General features: G+C 32.1%; 1 protein-coding gene and 1 long non-coding RNA gene across 2 annotated transcripts in view; one reads left to right on the forward strand and one right to left on the reverse strand.

Moving 5' to 3' along the window:
* Nucleotides 1-22,500, reverse strand: part of LOC145241555 (uncharacterized) — a 391,973-nt gene that overhangs the window by 369,469 nt on the left and 4 nt on the right. Inside the window, exon 1 of the long non-coding RNA XR_013862581.1 lies at nt 22,376-22,500. This exon is cut by the window's right edge and continues 4 nt beyond it. This is a non-coding gene — a long non-coding RNA (uncharacterized LOC145241555). The remainder of the gene's footprint in view (nt 1-22,375) is intronic.
* Nucleotides 20,129-22,500, forward strand: part of LOC145241553 (uncharacterized) — an 811,530-nt gene continuing 809,158 nt past the window's right edge. The window contains exon 1 of the mRNA XM_080104618.1: nt 20,129-22,500. This exon is cut by the window's right edge and continues 335 nt beyond it. The gene's annotated coding sequence lies outside the window, so the exon portion shown is untranslated.

The raw sequence follows: 22,500 nt of genomic DNA on the forward strand, positions 1-22,500 counted from the left end.
ATATGTATATATTCATATATATATATATATATATATCTTCATATATGTATATATTCATATATATATATATATATATCTTCATATATGTATATATTCATATATATATATATATATCTTCATATATGTATATATTTATGTATATATATATATATATCTTCACACATGTATATATTTATATATATATATATCTTACTATATGTATATATTTATATATATGTATGTATAGATATATATATATTTGGGTATATATAGGCATACATATATATATGTGTATATATTTATATGTACATATTCATATATATATGAATATATATGTATACATATATATATGTTTATATATATATATGTAAAGATTCATATATATGTATATATATATATATATGTTTATATTAAATATATGTATATATTAAATATATATATGTATATATTAAATATATGTATATATTAAATATATATATGTATATATTCATGTATATATTAAATATATGTATATATTAAATATATATATGTATATATTCATATATATATATATATATATATGTATAGATCTCTATATATATTTTTTATATATCTGTATATGTATATATTTGTGTATATATATATATGTATATATTTGTATATATATATATATATGTATATATTTGTATATATATATGTATATATGTGTATATATATATTTATATATATATATATATATATATGTATGTATTTGTATATATACATATATCTTTGTATATATCTATGTATATATACATGTATATTTGTATATATCTATGTATATATACATGTATATTTGTATATATACGTATATATACATATATATTTGTATATATATATGTATATATGTGTATATATATATTTATATATATAAATATATATATATGTATGTATTTGTATATATACATATATCTTTGTATATATCTGTGTATATATATCTATATTTGTATACATATATACGTATATATACATATATATTTGTATATATATATGTGTGTATATGTGCATATATATTTATATATACATTGTGCCCGATATTATTCATACCCCCCACTGGAAAATTGAGTGTATTAGGTGTAACTTTTGTAAGAATTTATTGTTTACGTCCATATTGATACATATTCTTAATAAACCTCTTCTGATCATTATCGTCATTTTAAAATCTCGGGATACTTGTAATAAAAGAAATATACAGCTATTTATAAAATCTGCAATGTACAAAAATAATCATACCCCCTTATTTTTTCAGTATTAATCGAGTTTCTGACTGTTTGTTTTCTGTTTGATTCTTATTTTGAATGCTTTTATACAACCTTTGATTAATTTCATTTCGTTTTTTGCATTTTTCAGAAATTAAAATGATATCAACTGAAAACCAATAAAAGAATAAAAATTATTAGAATGAGGAAGAAAAAAGAGCTTAGTAATGATCTTAGGACTAAAATTGTGAATTCACATAAGGATGGGTTAGGTTACAAGTCAATTTCCAAGAAATTTGAGGTCCCTACAGCAACAGTACAGAGCATCATCAAAAAATTCCAGAGCCACCACACAACAAACAACTTGATTGGTAGAGGAAAGAAAAGGAAACTGTCTGCTAGAGCCACCAGGAATATTGTAAGAAGTGTTAATGCAAATCCAACCACCACTAATAAGGACATTTTAGAAAATCTGGAGTCTTCTGGCATAAAAATATCAAGGCAAACATTGCAAAGGACTCTGCATGAAAATGGTCTGAAAGGAAGAAGACCAAGAAGGACTCCATTGCACACCGGAAAACACCTTGCAGCACGTCTAAATTTTGCTATGACCCATGTGAATTCTCCAGAGTCCGTTTTCTCAAGTATTTTGTGGACTGACGAAACAAAAATTGAATTGTTTGGCCATATGGATGCTTCTTACGTTTGAAGGAAGAAAGGAGAAGCTTACAACCCAAAGAACACAATACCCACGGTGAAACATGGTGGTGGTAGCCTAATGTTTTGGGGCTCCTTTTCGGCTAGTGGTCCAGGTAGTTTGGTCAAGATAGATGGAACCATGAAGAAGGAGCAATATTTGGAGATACTCCAGAAAAACATTAGACAGGATGCGGAGAAGCTCCATTTAGGACCAAACTGGGTCCTTCAACAGGATAATGATCCAAAACATACTGCCAAAATAGTCAAGAAATGGTTTGAGGATAATCAAATTAATGTTTTGGAATGGCCTAGCCAGAGTCCCGACCTGAACCCTATCGAAAACCTCTGGCACATATTGAAAACTGAGGTTAAAAAGCGGAAACCTAGAAATTTGAGGGATTTGGAGAACTACTGCATTGAAGAATGGTCAAAAATCAGTGTTGATGCTTGTAAAAACCTTGTTGATAAATATCCCAAACGGTTACAGGCAGTTATTAAGAATAAAGGGCATGCTATTGACTATTAGTAAGAGAGGTATGAATAATTTTGAACTAGTGCCATTATTGTTTTTCTTTGTATAATGTTTCAAACTTGCATAATTTATTTATTTGTTGAGTTTAAATTAAATGCTTATGCTTGATTTATTGTTTGAAATCCCTTTAATATTGTCTACCTTCTGGTTTGAGCAATATTCTTATAGAAATCTCAAAGATCCGAGGGGTATGAATAATATCGGGCACAAGTGTATATATATATGTATGCATTTGTATATATACATTGATATGTGCATATATATTTATATATATATATGTATGCATTTGTATATATACATTGATATATTATATATATTTATTTATATATGTATTTATTTGTATATATACATGTATATTTGTCTATATTTGTGCATATATATGTATATATACATGTAAATTTGTATATATATATGTATATATGGGTACATATATTTATATATTTATGTATATATGTATGTGTTTGTTTATACATATATATTTGTATATATATGTATATATTGATTTATATTTGTATATATGTGTATATATGTATATATATATATATATGTGTATATAGGTATATGTATGGGTATATATATATGTATATATATGTGTATATATATGTATATATATGTGTGTGTATATATGTATATATATACATATATATTTGTATATATGTGTATATGTATGTATATATACATATATATTTGTATATATGTGTATATATATATGTATATATACATGTTTGTATATATATGTGTATATATGTAGATCTACATATATATGTGTATATATATGTATATATACATATATATGTGTGTATATATGTATATATACATATATATGTGTATATATATGTATATATACATATATTTTAGTATATATATATGTGTATATATATGTATATATACATATATTTTAGTATATATATATGTATATATATATATGTATATATACATATATTTTCGTATATATATGTGTATATATATGTATATATACATATATATTTGTCTATATATGTGTATATATATGTATATATATATATGTTTGTATATATATGTGTAAATATATGTAAGTATACATATATATTTGTATGTATATGTATATATATATGTTTATTTTTGTATATATACATGTATGTTTGTATATATATACGTATATATTTGTATATATATATATATATTTGTATAAATATATGTATGTATGTGTATATATATATGTATATATATGTGTGTATATATATATATGTATACATTGGTATATATATATATATATTGTTGTATATATGTGTGTATATATATATATTTGTATATATATATATATTTATATGTATATATATGTATACATTGGTATATATATATATATATTTGTATATATGTATATATTTGTATATATATATATATGTATATATATATGTATATATTTGTATATATATATATGTATATATTTGTATATATATATATATGTGTGTATATTTTCATATATATATATTTATGGATATATATATATATATATATATATATATATGTGTGTGTGTATATACGTATATTATCATATGTATACACACATATGCCAGAGTCTAGCGGTTCCTGGGAAGAAACTAATGTAGTAGAAATATCGGTTACATCTTGGGATCTCTACAGTGTTGTGGATGGATGTAGCAGTCTGTTATGATTGTCGAGCGTTCTCATGTCGTGGGGGCACAAGTGATTGCAGTTCGTTTGAGTTCACCACTAAAATACTCGTAAACAGGCAGAGGGAGACAACATTTCGTTGATTGGACCGAGGCTTAATCTTAGATTCCAGTGCAGTTCTTTTCAGGTTAGCAACTGTCTTTTTAACCTTGTTAAGGAGGGAGAGACAAGTAGCAGAGTCACCAGCCCAAATGTGAAAGCAGTACTCCATACATGGGCGAATTGTGACCTTATATACAAAGTATGGAAATAAAAAACTTAGAAATAAAAAATAAAAACATTTACAAGTGTTTTTAATATAGATGTACATAAGAAAACTTTGATAAGTATGTTTTAACGTAAATAGGGATGGAATAAAAAAAAATTGTGGGGTCTGCGTTCGATCCGGCTTCCATAGAATTGAAATAGACACACACTTTAATGAGTGTAAGACTTTTCATATCTATCTGCGTAAGTATAATTTGATAATTACGTTTTAATTTGAAGAAATATGGTATAATAAAATTATGGGATGTTCGTTCGCGCCTGACCTCTATAGAATGGAAATGTGCCACAAAGTTTAACAAGGTTTTTTAATATAGATCCACAAAATATTGTGATAAGTGTTTCAGTGTGAACAGGTATGGTATAATAAACTATTGGGTTTATCTATTTTATTTTTACTTCATCATATTTTGCTTTGGGGTTAATACCCTCACATTCGAAGCTATCTCTCTACAACAATTCCTTTCATAACCTATCATACTTTCATAAATCAGAGCCCATTTTCTGTATGCTGTTTTTGAACCCAGTCGACGACGGGTACTTTTTCTGTGTATATATATACATATATATATATATATATATATATATATATATATATATATATATATATATATAATGTACATATAAATTTTTCATCTATGAATATATATATATATATATGTAAATACATAGGCATATATTTATGAATAAATATATAATATATTTATATGTTGTTTATTTGTTTTTGATTTTTCGATATATTTTTACTAACTTATTTATTTATACGTAAGTGCGTTGTTACCTAAATGGAACTAATGTTTCGCTTTACCAATTAAGTACCACTAAATTGCAAGCGACAAATATAATATTTTGAAAACATAATTATCCACTGACATGGTTGGTCGTCTACAACTCCTCAGAGTATACCACACATTCAATGAGACACTTTGAAAAAAAATATAAGTGTCGAATGTAATGATCGACTCGGGCTATCCATGCTGATGAGGATAGGTTGACGAAATATCGACAGTAAAAATAAATAAAAATGATTCTATCATTATACTTGACACTTAAAGCTTTTTCTAAATATTTAATATTTTATTAAAATAAATAACTCTCTTCAAAAGCACGAGGAAATCTATTATTTACCCCTACGCTCGACAACACAGTTTGCTCTACCAAAAGTAGATTAACTTTTTTTATTTCCTTTTACTCTGAGGGATTACTTTCACCGTAAAATCCAAGTGAAAAAGGAAAAAATCCCACAGACTTGACTTTCTACACGAGTGAGGCTATTTTTAACAAAATATCGACAAAGAAATAAAAACAAATGATTTCATTATTACATTCACTTATGATTTATTTTTTAATTTAAATTATATATATCATATATATTATTATTTTTTATTATTATTAATTATATTATATGTATATGTGTACGTATGTACACATATTTATATATGTGTATATATATATATATATATATATATATATATATATATATATATATATATATATATGCGTGTTTGTAAATAAAAACTCCAAAATTGTCAATTTGAATATTGAAATATTGTGTACCCATCAGCGGAATACAAGCATTACTAATATGTATATAATGTATAATATATAAGCATTAACACTAACATGTATATGTAGTATATAATATGTAAGCATTAATACTAATATGTATAGACCAACACTTACGATATGAAAACTCTTGACATCTGCGAAAGAGCATTGTTATATGGAATTAAATAGGAGGTGGAAAAACTTCAACACACTTAACTGGCAATTTTACAGACAAAAAAGCCTGTACAGGGCGAACAAGGCTTCTTGTTTTAATGGGTGTCGTTCAAGTTCGAATGTAAACGCGACAATTTTCAGAAGGTCTATAGGGGTAAATCGATGAAACTTTTTCGGCCATAAGCGATTCGTAAAAGTCAGTGGAGTTTGAAATTAATGCACTGAATTGATATTAAAAATGAAAATTTAAATAATGTTTGTCTATGAAATTTTCACAGATTATAGTTCGAATAAGTGATTCCATTAGTCCGTCTTTTATTATATATGAACACGCTTTAATGTGCGTCCCTTTTATTTTTTAAGTTTTTTTTTTTCTAGTTTTATTCCCGCTCCTAACCTTAACCGTGATATCCTTTTATCCTTTGTTTTCTTCTTACACGCCTTTACGAACACGTTTTTAAACAAAAACAACTAATAAATCGGCTAGGAATAATCTTTCACATACAAAATCACCCGCACGCTGTTGTATTCCCGCGGGGCGTGTATATATTCTGTACATAACTGTATGTGTTTGTAACTAGTGTCTTGTTTAACGTGCAGATGTTCTTCATACATGTATTTACGTGTGATCGATTAATTTTCAAAATGTAAAATTATCTTGTGTTTGTTTGCATTGATCGACAAATATAGGGTGGAATAAAAATATCTGTTTATTATCAGACAAGCAAGATTTACTTTTAACAAAAGGGGGTCAATATCATTCTATCGGGTTACAACATCTTTCCAATAAAGTAAAGCACTTGACAAAACCTGTATCTTGATGCAACGGAGATACAACTACGAACCAAAGAACCTTTGGTTTCTTTTGGAAACCTTTATTCCAGAGGCCCTGTCGTTGGGGCATTAGAATACGCCAACTGCCCTCCTGCAGAGGGAAAAATTCCCTCAATGGGGACCTGGATATGACCTTAAAATATATCCACGCGTGAGGCCCCAGCTTGTGGGCTTTGGGGAGTGTGGAGCCACCCTTTAATAACATTGCTCCCAGGTTCACTCTAACCCGGAATGGTTGTACCTGTTAGGGTCTCAACCATGGGTTAAATAGAAACCGACATGAAAACCACACATATATTCTATTAAAAAAATCTTTGGGTTCGGCATTAAATAACCCGAATAGGGTTGATATGCCGTAAAACAACCAACCAACCTTTATTACAGAAGGTTGTTCCTCTCCTCGAAAGGTTGGGGACTGAGAGAGGGATGTCCCTATCTTAATTATCGATCTTGCATCTGCTGTCTACTCTAACTGTTTAAGGTGTCTCTAAACTCGTTACCCGATGTATCTACGCAAGCAAAGATGTCTGCCTTTTCTTTTTCCACGTATCTATTTTTAAATCTAACAACTCAATCATAGTTTGTTAAACATCTTTCTAAACATTTTATTGTTAGAACTATTTCTGGCTAAATTATTCCTTACATTAAATTTCTTAATGTTAAACGTTTTTTTCCGTAACTAAACCAGTTTATTTCCATCCAATTTTTACCAGTTCAAATGCTGGTAACTCAGCTCTTTACCAGAATTACACTATTAATCCAATAAATGAAAATACTTGGTCAATGTTGTATCTTGTTGGACCGGTAGATGCAAAGGAGGTTTTCCTAGGAACAGAAGTGTTTGGTTTTCTTTCGGCAACCTTTATTTCAGAGTGTTGTCCCCCTCTTCGAAGGTTGACCAATGAGACAGTTGTGTCCATATATTTATCATCGATCTTGCTCCTGTCTGTCTGCACTAACATTCTAAGGCGTGTCTAAACTCACTATATGCTGTATCCACCTAGCCAAAAATCTATGACTGGTCTTTTTTCGCGTATTTTTGTTTATTAAAATCAAACATTCCAATTATATTATATTTACAATTTCATTGATTGACACATTTCTGTAAATTATATTCCACTCTTAATTCAAAACATTCCTCCGTTACTGAAACATTTTTAAATTAGATTGTCAGCAGTTAAAATTTCGGTCACTTAAATCTCTATTTCTGACGTTGCGCTTGGCATACTATGAAAATACTACAACCCCTTATTCGAACATATCAAAAACATTCAATTACTATGAATCGTTTGTCTCTCTTTTACGTTTTTTTTTCTAATTTTATTTATGTTTAATATTGTAAATAAATAAACTCGAGAATGGTTTATTACTAGAAACTATGTTCAAATAAGAATTAAATATTTGTTAAATATTTTAATACTTACAATGCCTATCTAAATCTAATCATTCTTTCTAATTTATTTGAATATTTATTTAAGCATTTTATACGTGCATAAAATTAACGTATCTATAGACTTGGCATGTTTCGAAGTTGCACTTCTCGTCAGTATAGTTAAACTGATTGAGACTCAAACTCACCACCACTCAACACGTAGCCTGATGTCTTAACACCCGACCACGAGATCTCACCAATTCTATGCATGGATTTTATTGCTTTTAAATTGTAAGCGTGATTTATTTATTTTTATTATAATCGATTGTGCGGTGTTAATTTATAACTCATTGAGTGATTTAAAGAGAACGGTTATATGCCCTTGTTTATATTCTAATCGCCCCTCACATGTTTAGGACGTATTAGTTGTAATTAATTTATTATCTAAATATTTTCTATGCGCAAAAAAGTTAGTTATCTATAGACATGATATGTTTCGAAGATTCCCTTCTCCTCAGTATAGCTAAAATTATCAAGACTCGAACTCACCACCGCTCGATACGTAATCTGATGTTTTACTCCCGGACCACGGGATCTCAACAAATCTATGCACGGTTTTCATCGCTTTTAAATGTAAGAGTGTTCATATATTTATTTATAGGAGATTTTGTGGTGGTGTTTATACACTTTTCTTTACAGTCAAATGAAAATCAAAATGATTTTTTTGTGTTTTGAAAATTTTTGTATTATTCTGCTCTATGTAAACAACTGCCCATGATAACTGCTTCATCCACGGTATTTGAGGAGTGACAAATAATTGACAAGATGGTTTGTTTCTTTAATAAATTTAGTAAATGCGGTTTGAGTAGTTCTGAAAAGAGCAATACTACAGAAAAGCTAGCAAAATGTAAAACTGTCCTGAAATATCGAAAATGACTGGAAAGTACAATCAAACCGTGAAGAAATTTGTCAAAGACCCTGGAAAGGCACGTAAGAGAGGTAATAAAGGTAAATCAAGAGTTGCTACACGTCGTTCTCTACTCCAATTAAACGTGAAGTTGTTAAGAACTCTGGGATGACCAGTCGCGTAGCCTTTGACCGAGCCGGATTAAAGAATATCTCAAAAAGTATTTGATGTCGCCTTCTGAGAGAAGTGACAAACTCTGGTAAGTATGTTACAAAGCCTCCATTAAAGCATAATCACATACAAAACCGATTGAAATGAGCAGAGGACAAAATGAAAACGGATTTTTCCAAAGTTTTGTTTACGGATGAATCGTGTGTCACTCTTTATGGCCCAAGTAGCTGGAGCAAGAATGGGTCCTAGATGGACGACATCTTCATCACCGTTTAAGACGCCAACAAGGTTGTCGTGGGATAATGATTTGGTCTGGGATTATTGGAGGTACTTTTGTTGATACATGGAAAGTTCCAGAAGGAGTAGAAATGACGTAAATGCTTACATGAATTTTCTGAATGATCACTTTCAACCATGATTGAAAAAGCAAAAGTTGACGTACAGAAGGACTAATATTTTTATGCAGAATAATGTTTCTTTCACATGCATCAAACAAAAGCAAAGAGTATTTGCAACAACTGGGGTTCTCTGGTCTATGGAAGCTTGAATGACCTGCAAATTTACCAGATTTGAACCCAATTGAGAACCTTTAGAATATCATGAAGCGACGCCTCTATGCAAGTGGACGTCAATTACATAGCAAAAATGAGTTGTGGGATTCTCTCCAGGGTGTATCGCGAGGAATAACTTTTGAAAAAATCACAAATTTGACTAATTCTGTGGACTTACGGCTTTCATAAAAGTCACAACGTTTTTTTCACAATTCCTTCATATAAAAGGATCGCATTTCCCTTACTAATTATGTCAGCGTAGAAAGTGTTATGTAGTTATTCTGTTTTAAGCATTTTTCCTAGTTCATTTTATGTTTGTAAATTATTTCAATAAACAAGTTATGTTTTTCTTTTCTCAACTTCGTTGATAACTTGACACACTGAAACAACAGATATACCCATATTCTGCCATAGTTTCGCGAATAATGCTTTAAATTCTTTAGTTTTTGGACAGGAGTTTCTGAATAGTATTGTAAGCACTTTCTCAAAGTGTCATGGTGTTTTATTTACTCGTTCCTACAAATATTAAGAAAAATATAAACTCGTTAATAATTTATATATATATATATATATATATATATATATATATATATATATATATATATATATATTGAAATTTAATTTACTTGGATCATTGTCTGAGTTAAGGAATGATTCTGATAGCCTATTTCGCCTTCAGGTGAGCATAGAAACACTACATACAGAACCATATTAGGGAATGATGGGGCATACTGGTGTCAATAGTGAAGAGAAAGATGGACACGACGAAGTAATGCAACCAGTTCCTCATCAAAGTACCTGTCCACGCTTCATTATTGTGAAACACCGCTTATAGCACTACAAGAAGAGATGAGGAACATACTGAAGAAGATGGCACGGAGGAAGTGATGCCTCCAATTCTTCGAAAAAGTATCCATAAAGACGAATACTGCCCCCCTGCCTGATCGTGAAATACCGCCTATGGAACCACGAGAGAGGATAATAGAACAGACTGGTGGCAGTAACGGTGGTAATGAGGAAGTGCTGCCCCCGATTCTTTGAAGAATTACCCGATAAAAATAATCGGCCACTTGCCCTGTTTTGATTATGAGATCAGAAGGGAGTGTAGGAAAACACATGACTTACCTAACTAGCGCGTGTTCATAATTCAACAGCTCGGTCGTAGGACGAAATGAATGAAAAAGAAAAAAACAAAAATGGCTGCCTTGTCTCTTTATATGCCTGTAATGTTACCACCTGATATGCAGATGAGATACTCTTGGTTGGAGATAAGAGGGTTGATTTTCCAGAGAACATTTATTGCTCTTCGTTATATATATATATATATATATATATATATATATGTGTGTGTGTGTTTGTGAATGTATGCAGATATATATATATATATATAGAGAGAGAGAGAGAGCTTGATAGAGAGTTATTTAAACATAGCACTTCCTTTTTTATCTTTCTTCATCAACATCGACCCCATTGTGTTCTTTGAATTCTTATAGTGGTCTAATACTTTCATATTTGTAAGCAGAAATTTATGTGCGATTTTGTTTCTAAAGTTCGTTACAAATTTCCAATACTTTAATATCCTGATGAATACTATACATAGAAGGTCACGTTGTCTTTTTGCAGTTATATTATACTTGAATGTGGTTTTTGACTTTTCAGATATTTTATTGCACTTACCTTTGTAAATGGAAGTCATTTGTCTATGGAGAAATTGTTTAAAAGCAACATTTATGTTTCAAAATATTTGCCACTGAAAAATACTCAATACGAATAAAACAAAATGTGAAATAAAACAAGAATGTTTGTTTCATATTCCCCAGGTATATTTATATACTTTAAATTTAACTTTGTCTCTCATGGGCCAATTTTATAAACCTTTCAATAAGGAAACACTTTCAGTTTTATTGATTTTTTAATAAAATAGGCAAATAAGGACATCTACCGTCTGCTAAATTGAAAATTTGACACTTATAATTTGTACATGTAATGTTGGTGTTATATATATATATATGTATATATATATATATGTATACATACATATACTAATACATATATATATATATACACTAATATATATATACACTAATATATATATACACTAATATATATATACTTATATATATACACACTAATATATATATATATATGCGCACTAATATATATATGCGCACTAATATATATATATACACACACTAATATATATATATACATACACTAATATATATATATATATACTAATATATATATATACTAATATATATACTAATATATATACACTATATATATATATATACACTAATATATATACACTAATATATATATATACTAATATATATATATACTAATATATATATACACTAATATATATATATATATACATTAATATGTATACACACTTATATATATATACACTAATATATGTATACACTAATATATATATATACATTAATATTCGTAATAGGCATTAATCTTGCCATAAAGAGATTTCATAACCCAGTACGCACCGTATTTTATTCTATTGTTTCAAATTAATAAATAATTCTAGATGCGTCAGTAATCTCCCCCTGTACGCCCTGTTTTGCAGTTCAAAGTCTATATTTAAACCATCTTTATATACGTCTTTGTTACCTTAGAGATATATCGCAATATTTTTTAGCCATTATGGGGTAGTTATTTAATTGCTGCCGACATCACCAATATTTGGCACTAGGCCGAGAAAGTGGGTATCAAAAGCAAGCTCCCCTAAAGGGGGGGGGGGCATTCTTGTAATTACAAGGATTACCCGAGTAACCCCTTCGGCATGCCTCGGTCGGTGCGCCTCAGCCGAAAGCCTGGTGACAAGTTTTAATATTTTTTTTTTTCAAGCACGTTTCTATTTAACCCATAGTTCGGACCCTAACAGATACTACCACTCCAGGTAAGAGTGAATCTGGAAGCAATGTCAGTTAAATGGTGGCTCCACACCCCCAAAAACCCACAAACTGGGGCATCCCCATCGGATATAGTTTAAGGTCATATCCATGACCATTTTGTTGTTGGATCTGATTTGTTTGAAGTTGGTGTTGTGTGAACAAATGTTCTTCGGTTTTCATCTGTTGACGAATCTGATCTTTCATCATTTGAACGATAATAGCCTTAAAATGCCGATTTAAACAAATATATTTACTAAAACGAAATTTATTTACTCGGTTAAAATCTGATTTCTATTTTCTAATAATTGCTGTAATGTTTTTAAGTGCAATTTTTTACTGTACATTTAAAAATGTTCATATTTCGCTGAAGGACGAAAATGTTTGATAATTGAAAATCTTATCAAGTACACTCTTTTATTTGGGTTCCGGAATAAGATTCTTAAAACCTTTAGTTAAATGACGCCTATGCAGTATTTTCGGACTTTTATTTGAAAGATTTTTAGGTGAGTGTGCAACTCTGTTGTCACATATTTTTAATGTATAAATACTGGCGTAGGTTTATGATTTTCAACTTTATTCGAAAACATTATCATTCGTGTAATGTTTTAGCCATTCTTTTTTTTTATGATTTCGAGTCCCTCGTTGCAAGCATCCTTGTGGTCCGATATAGTCACAAAGAAAAACTCTAACAGAGATGAAAAAAAAGTTTGTCTTTAAAGCAAACGGAACATAGCGAACGAGAATTGTAGCACCACTTAGTACACATATTGGTGTCACTTTCAAGAATGGCACCTTACAGTTTAAGTATAACTCAAGGAGAGTTTATACCTTGTGTATCGGTGAGTCCTTCAAGAGTTTCGTAAATATATTTAGTCAGAATTAGGCAATGCATGCTTTTTTACAGAGAGGACCACGTAGCAATTGCCATCATTCTGCATGAGATTAATTCTCAAGAATGAACCTAACCCATTATATTAGCCAGTTGTTGTCGTAAATCAGCTTTGAGTCCAATATATTCACAAAAAGTATACCTACTATTAAAGAGAAAAGAAAAAAAAACTGTGTATGTGAATTTGCACCTAATAACCTCCGAATCGACTCAGTAGATTTTTATGATATTTCACAATATACACTTCCTGCATATTGAATCGTTCTCGGATAAATTGTGTATCAGAATATATTCGATGTGTATCGATAATCGAAAAAAAATCTGATTCAAAGAGGAAGCAGGCGGTTTTGATCAAAGTTAACACAATAAACAGCTTTCCATTAGCGAGAAGTTCTATTATCATACAAACCGAAGGACGGTACATATAAAATCAACACAAAGTTCTTTGAGACACCTGGGGCGCGTTAGAAATGAATGTTTCTGTTTTAAGAACAATTGATAGATTTTTCCTGATATTTTTTACAATTTTAATCTAAGCAATTATAATAAAACCTCGGGATACGGTGATCCTCATATACGTTTTTCCCCGGTAACTGTGTCAAATAGGATGTATTTTGGTCCCTGGTTTCGATATTTGCATCGCCTTACGGTGATATTTATGATGATATTTGGTTATATAGCTGTGTATTATATACTGTACTGGATTTTATTACTCATTTTTAATGCCGTGTCCAGGGATTCTACTGTGTATATAAAATTAATTTTATAAAATAAACAATAGATCCTATAGTGGTATGCAGACTGCAATGGAATTGTGTACTAAAGAACAGAGTGAAGGGATCTGAAGCTTCCGTCCGGTAGAACTCGGTGGGTGCTCAACTAAATCATGGAAATTATCGATTCAATTGAAAAAGAGGTGGTTCCTAGATTTTGATGACACTTAAAATATTGAAGTGTGAAATATTTTCCCATCCAATCCCTGGCAACGCCAGGATTCCGTGTTAGTGTATGCATGTTGCCGTACGATTTCGATGACTTGACATTGGGACTTGTATACATGCAGGAGGACTGGAATGAGAAAGGAGGAAATAATTTAACCCGTCATAGTGTGTTAAATATGTACGCATAGAAGGCTTACTAAATGCCCCAAGAAATGTTCGGGTAGCCAGCGCCCTTTTGTTTTCAATCCAAAGTACTTTCTTTTCTTTTTACCTAGTTGAACTTTTGAATCCTAATATTTTATCACGCAATCTACGCAACGGCTATCATTTTATTCTTGGAAGGTCATCTATTTTAGAATCTCAAACATCGGTTTGCGTGTTTGTGTGTATTGCTATATGTGTAAGTTTCGGTAAAACTTCCGGCAAACGCGTCGGACCGTGACGAAACCGATACCGTTTTTAATCTCATTCGTTCTAACGATATATATTGTAAAATTTGGTCAAAAACTTTAATTTCGTCATCCTAAACTCAGTTGTTTTTTTACAAGGAGTGGTCGCTTTTTTCGTCGGCATTTTCAAATCATCTTCTATTTTCGATTGACTACCCTTATATCCAAGGTTCACGACATCCGGCTGCGCTATAGATGTATCAGCTAAGATGTTTAATTTATTTTCAACCTCTTTTCCTCCTTCACGTTACCGGTTCGAGCCTGCCTTCCCCCACTTTTTTTTTCACACCTCCCTCCACCAAAACTGCATTTCGGTTGTTTTTATCTCTGCACCGCGACTACCACATTTTAACACCTCTCTTCCCATCTTCCGACCATATCAAACGACGATTGCTTGTATATATGTTTATATGTCCCGCTAAAACTTCCACCTAGACACTCTCTCGACACCACCTTCACTTAACTATCCAAACACATCCGGGAAACGCTGTGTACAACCGCTAGTTTCACATAAAATATGCCACTAACATTCCGCAACTATTTCATCATGGTTATGACGGATGCTTTATCCTTGAAAAATTGCTGATTTACTTTTGCGAAATATCATTGTAAGCAGGCACCGGTTACAATCCAGCTAATACATTTACTCCGTTTGGACTTAACGTTCCCTTAATTTACAAAACAAAAGCAAAAAAAAACAAAAAACTTGAACAAATTTTCTAGCCTAGAACATTCTACCGTTTAAAACAAATATCACGAGTCTGCTTCTGAAATGACGAACATATGAACTAATATTTTTAAGCGATTTATTGGGGGATCAAATTCTACCAATTCGATTTATTGGGGGATCAAATTCTACCAATTCCTGCGATCGATTATAATCCTCCATGATTATCTACAATGCAATACTCCATAGGCAATGTTTTCGTTTCTCTATATAGATAAAATGAACTCATTTTTTCCCGTCTGATTTTGACATTAATAGGATTAAAAATCAAGATATTTCATGCAAATATAATATGCACAAACGGCAGAACAATATCTGAGGTGTGTTATAGGCTTATTATTTCTCAAATTCCTCGATAATCTTAGATTTCTATACTTTTTCTGCTGAGAAGTAATGGCCAAAATCGGTTAAGATCAATGGAAGTGGTAAAATAGTTTCTCTCTAATAAATTCCTCCTCCCCCTGCCACCACTTAACACCGTTTGGGGATCGTTCACAAGGAACAGTTGAGAAGAGAACTCCGGTTTGGCTTCGTAGTTCTTTCATGTGAAGTTATTTACAATCACTAAACTAAGCTGCAGTGCTCTGTGGCGTAGTGGTTAGCGTGCTGGACAATTCACATTATATTTTCACGTTCGCGCCGACCTACCGTAGTCGTTTTTTTTTTTTTTTTTCTAAACAACTGGAATGGACTTTTCTTGGTGGCCGAACTGTTAACGTTGCAGATGTTTGTTTTTTTTTCACACTTTATTTTCCTACTTTTACTCATGACTCCGGGTTTGATCCTTCCTACTTACCTACCATAACAGTTTTTAAAACTCCCCCCCCGTCCCGGAAACAAACACTCGGGCAACGCCGGGTACCCCCGCTAGTTATTAATAAATATGAAATTTGCATGTCATACTGAAGGGTGTCTATAGCCAGGCAAAGCCAACCGACCTGCTAGTACATGCATACATTAGTATATTTGGGCATCATTTTTTCTCTTATGCATGTTCCATTCAACAGCAGTTATACTGAGTATTTGTTCCTCTTGCGGTTCGTTTTTTACTATTAACCAAGCCAATGTTCGACGTTTCTGTTCGAGTATAAAAAGAAGTTGTAACGTCAGCGACTATGGCAAATGTCTTTTATAAACTCACATAGAACGTTCGAACATTGGCTTGCCAAATAGAAAAATACATCGCAAAAGAAATAATCAGGAATTATCCCTGCTGTTCAAGGAAGCACACTCGATTCCTCCGTTCAGTCTCGAAAGACAAAGGATACCCCTTGTAGGGAAAGTTGCGCATGTAATTGTGATGCAAGGGTTGCGCAATATCTACCTACACTTCTCCTGAATCGGCACTGTTTGAGTCACGTGGAAAGTAAAAGTCCAGGAGCACTTTAAACAATGCTGAGAACGTCGGAGAGCACATACAACACCTGAAAATCCCAAATGGTCACCCATTTAGTATTGATCAGGTTCAATGTTGCTTAACTTCGATGATCGAGCGGGAACCGGTGTGTCAACGTGATTATGCCGTACACATATATATAGATATAGATGTGTCTGCATATATACTTTCTACTATAAAGTCCGATGCTTGTTTCCATATTAAAGCAGAATATTTTTGCAAATATATATTTTGCTAAATCCCAATTCGAAAGATGCTGTAATATATAATTATGTCAACGTATTGTTCGTAGAACAACAACCGATATCTCCATATTAATGTGTTTGAATAATACTGTAATTGTAGCGAACGTATTTGAATTGTTTGCGAATTTTACATAAGTATACCCCTTTTTTTCTTTTTATGAATAGGTCCTCACTAATCACAGTTCGAACATCACTCGAAGATAAGGGTAAATTAGTGCACGGCAGGCAATGGGCCAATATTACAGCAATCATTAGTAGCGGAAATGTGGTAATTCGATTTATTAAAGGGGCGGGTCATTAAGAAATTGTTTACGTTGAAATTGAAGACGACCATATAGTAGTTAGATGTAAAGCAGGGAAACAAGAGTTTCGCAGGCTTGCAATTCCAAGAATGAAGATTCGTTCAGATAATCTACGCTTACGTTTAGGCGCAGACGAAAAGTGAGGTAAATTATTGACAGTATTTTCAGCTATACAGGTGTTTTTCGTAAAAGTTGGACAAAGATTGGAGCTCAGACGAGCAATAACATACGGACTCAGGGGGAGTACTTGGACGCAGTATTTCGGTTGAACGGCTAATATATATATATATATATATATATATATATATATATATATATATATATATATATATATATACTAAAATGCGTGCCCGTCGTTCCCCGGGTATTTGGAGCTGTGTGTTGAGCACAAAAAAGTGGTAGTAGGAAGGTATGCTCTAATGCTTACCGCGAAGGGAGAAAAAACGGGGGAAACCCTGACGTCTTTGCTGTTACGACCATCACCAAACCGGAAGTAACGTAGGTTTAAATTAAGGCTACACAATCGGAAAGAGGGGATGTCTTTTGAAAATATCGGCGAAAAAAGCGACCCCTTCCTGTAGAAAAGTGCCCAGTTGAGGGTGAATAAATTCATGTTTTAGCTAATTTTACGATATTTTTCGTCTGAAGGGGCGAGCTTTAAAAAGATACTGATGTTGTGAAAATCAATCGCCTCTGTCGACAGTTCGACAGATCGAGACAGACAGGAAAACATTATACATGCATACTTACATTTATATATTGGTAGCTCAAAATTTCGATAGAAACTGATTAAAAAGTTTGCCCCATCTTTGAATACCCTTTATGTAAAATTTCAAATGTTTAGACTAGAAAGTCTCATAGTAATTTGGGTGAGACCGCAGAGGGCAATTTAAAAAAAAATGACTTCTATTATAAATCCTTAAGATTTATTGTTTTGGGTTCAAATCAGTTATTAAGTCCATGTCTAAGTAACCTATATGTAAAATTTAAAGTGTTTAGCCCAAAAATTGGCGGAGGGAGTAAAGTTCACAAAGGTCAAATCCTTGAACTCTGATCCCTTTAAAAAAAAAATTTCTGGTTGAAAACGAATTACAGATTTTCTCAAATCTCAATACCCTATATATCAAATTTCGAGTCTGTAGACTGAAAATTGACAGGTTTGTGTAGGGAAATGTACCCTGACAGACACACACACACAGCCACTTAAATTTATATTTATATATATATATATATATATATATATATATATATATATATATATATATACACATCTATATATACATGTATACACACATATATACATATATATATACATATATATATACACATATATATATGCACACACACATATATATATGCACACATACATATATATGCACACATATATATGCATATATATATATATACACATATATGATGATAAAATCCATGACCCCAAATTCCCGAGGGAGTATCTATACAAAGATGATGTTACAGAGTCTTAGCTTTGTACGGCAGCTAAGTCTCTCTCTTGGTTCAAAATGTTGAGATCCAGCAACAAGCAAGAGCAAGATAGCCAGCAACAAATTAAACTGCAGACCAGCTTAATGCGGGCACTGGTCCCCCGTTTTATGGTTTTTTAAATCAGAGATTTTCTTCTCCTAGAAAGGTTGCCTTCACCACGGCTTACAGGAGCCCTCTCCACCCCAATACACATATACACACACACAAATATACACATATATATATACATATATATACCCACATATATACATACACATATATATACACATATATACACACATATATATGCATATATATACACATACATATATATATACATATAAATATATACACACATATATACACATACATATATATATATGCATATATATACATATATATATACACACATACATATATATATCATATATATATCATATATATATATATATATATATATATATATATATATATATATATATATATATATATATATATATGAACATCGTATTAAGGCTACACGGAGAAGTCTGCGTTTCATCCTCGCAGAGAATCGTCAGGCTACACGCGGTTATCCATGTTGTGTGTGTGTGTGTATATATATACATATATATATATATATATATATATATATATATATATAGTATTCGTCATTCCTTTTGAAAAATAATATTAATCAAAATAGATTAATTTTAGGACACACACACACACATATATGTATATATATATATGTGTGTGTGTGTGTGTGTATATTATAATAGGCCGTTTCTTCGATGTACTATAAGCTCTCTGACTACAATTATTAGTACTGCTTGAACTAATTCTTTAACTTTACCAGAACGAATAATACTAATACAAATTCTTCCATTCCGATCAATCACCACGTTTTTCCAGAGACCGACTCGACTACTACTACAATTACAAACACACCTAATATCTCGCCTACCATTACGTCTATTATTACTCCTATTACCGCTGGTATAGCGACGATGTTTGCTGGTGCCTACTTGTAAAATGGAGTTGATAGGTCCGAATGAATTACACGACGTGAAATAGTTGTGTACTCTTCACCTTGAAACTCTCTCTCGGAGCTGAGGATAATTTTGGAATACTAAGAAACTTCCACTGATGGGGACGGGACTACCCCCTCTGCAGGTCCTTCTCTTCTCCGCCCAGGCGCTGGGGTGAAACCTGAAGTCGAAGCTATGCAACTTCAAAACAAAAGAAAAAGGAAAGAAAAAACGAAGGAAAAACGTTCGCCTCTCCTGATCCATTTTTTTCTTTTCTTTTCTCGTTTTTCCTATAATCACGTGTGTTATAATAACGCCTGAAATCTTTTTCTTGATATTCTTTAACCCACGACCCACCCTTGACGACCCTCTTTACGCGTGGCCCCCGCTCTCTAATCGGATCTCGGTATCTTCTGTTTTATTTATTTATTTATTCTCTTTGTGTTTTATAATTTTTTTTATTAAAGACTACAACGCTTTCGTCACTCTCTCTCTCTCTCCCTTACTCTCTCTGTCTAGTTTTTTACTTCCTGTCTCTCTCTCCCTCATATGTATCTCTGTCTCCGATTCTCTCTCTCGCTCAGTGTCCCTTCTGCCCTATTCCCTCACATATACCCCACTCCTTTCTGCCCCTCATCGTCCTTAGCAGACTCCCTCTCTCTATTTACTAACTCTTTCTATTCCACCGTATTCCCCTAAACACCGTGCACACACCCCACCCTTAATACACATTACATTCCCTTCCCTTTGATCTGTCTTTTTCTCACTTTTTCACCCCCTCTCTCTATCTCACGTCTCTCTGCTCCTCATCCTTTCAAGCTCTCTCGCTTTCTATACTATTATCCCCACCCGCTTATTCATAATAGTACCCTCATCTCTCTCTCTTTTTCTCTCTCTTTCTATTCTTATGATTTCACTCCTCCCCTCTTTCTCTAACTTATATTATTTCATCAATTTTATTTCCTTTTTTTTATTTCTTATTTTAATATGATCATTCCCCTTTCTTATATATGGTATACTCGTTTTTTTTTTTCTTCCTTAGCTTTCAGCTAGTTTCTTCTTCTTTTTTCTCCTTCATCATCGACTTCTACAAAACTATTAGCCGGGTTTGCCGTCGTGCTCGCTACGAGTAGAGACTGTCGGCTCACGACCTTCCCGTTCACACAGTCTCCCTCTCCCCACTGTCTATCTCTCCCTCCTTCTCTCACCCTCTCTCTATTTTTACACCCTCAACTCCGAGATCCGCGTCAGTATGCAAACACAGGACAAAAGGGGAGACTGACCGACCGACGGACAGGCGGACGTTCGGACTAACCAATGTACGGACAGTACGACCCGCTACACAATGTGAGACGAAGCAACGAAGAAAACGGCAACCCCATCGGATATTCGTCGTCAGCGTCGGTCTCACCTGACAAAACCTACCGAATTCCCATGGCAAAGGATCGACAATGTACGTACGTGCATATAGATACGATGTGTACACAGTAATTAGGGGTGAAAGCAGAGAAAGAGAAAACATTACATAAAAAAGAAAGACATGCACCCCCTTCCTGCTTCACTCTTTCCTGTTGAATTACTGGACAATTTCCGTGCGTGTTTACCATTCCGAACCGCCCACTCTCGATCTTCGATATTTACAGCGCTCACAATTATTAGCCTTGTGTCTGACGTGTCGATTTTTTAAAAAATATTTACACACACTCTATCCTTTCCATGTTTTTTTAACATGAGATATGTGATAGATATATGCTGAAGATTGGGAGCTGGGTAAACCATGCTATAACACGGTAATATATATATATATATATATATATATATATATATATATATATATATATATATATATATATATATATATATATATACACACACCTAACACACTCGCGCATATATATATATATATATATATATATATTAATTGTGGTTTTATGGAATATAAAATAGCTGTTAATTAAAAAAAAAAAATTGATATTTATGATATAACACGATAAGCTCCTAAAAACATGCAAAGGATATTAACACTAATAACTATATTAATGGCAATATAAATGCATTAAAACCAGCGTCCATCCTACCCTGCATCACTATATCGCCTACCTTCTTCATCCGCTCTTGCTTCGTTCTGTTATTCTTCTTCGTCGTCGTCTTCTTCGTCGTCTACCCATACACACCATACATACAGCAACAATATAGGAAGCAAGGACGAGACGAGTCGACTAGAG

The sequence above is a fragment of the Euprymna scolopes genome, chromosome 20, assembly GCF_053919585.1.
Source record: "Euprymna scolopes isolate OS-2025 chromosome 20, ASM5391958v1, whole genome shotgun sequence".
Lineage (NCBI taxonomy): Eukaryota > Metazoa > Mollusca > Cephalopoda > Sepiida > Sepiolidae > Euprymna > Euprymna scolopes.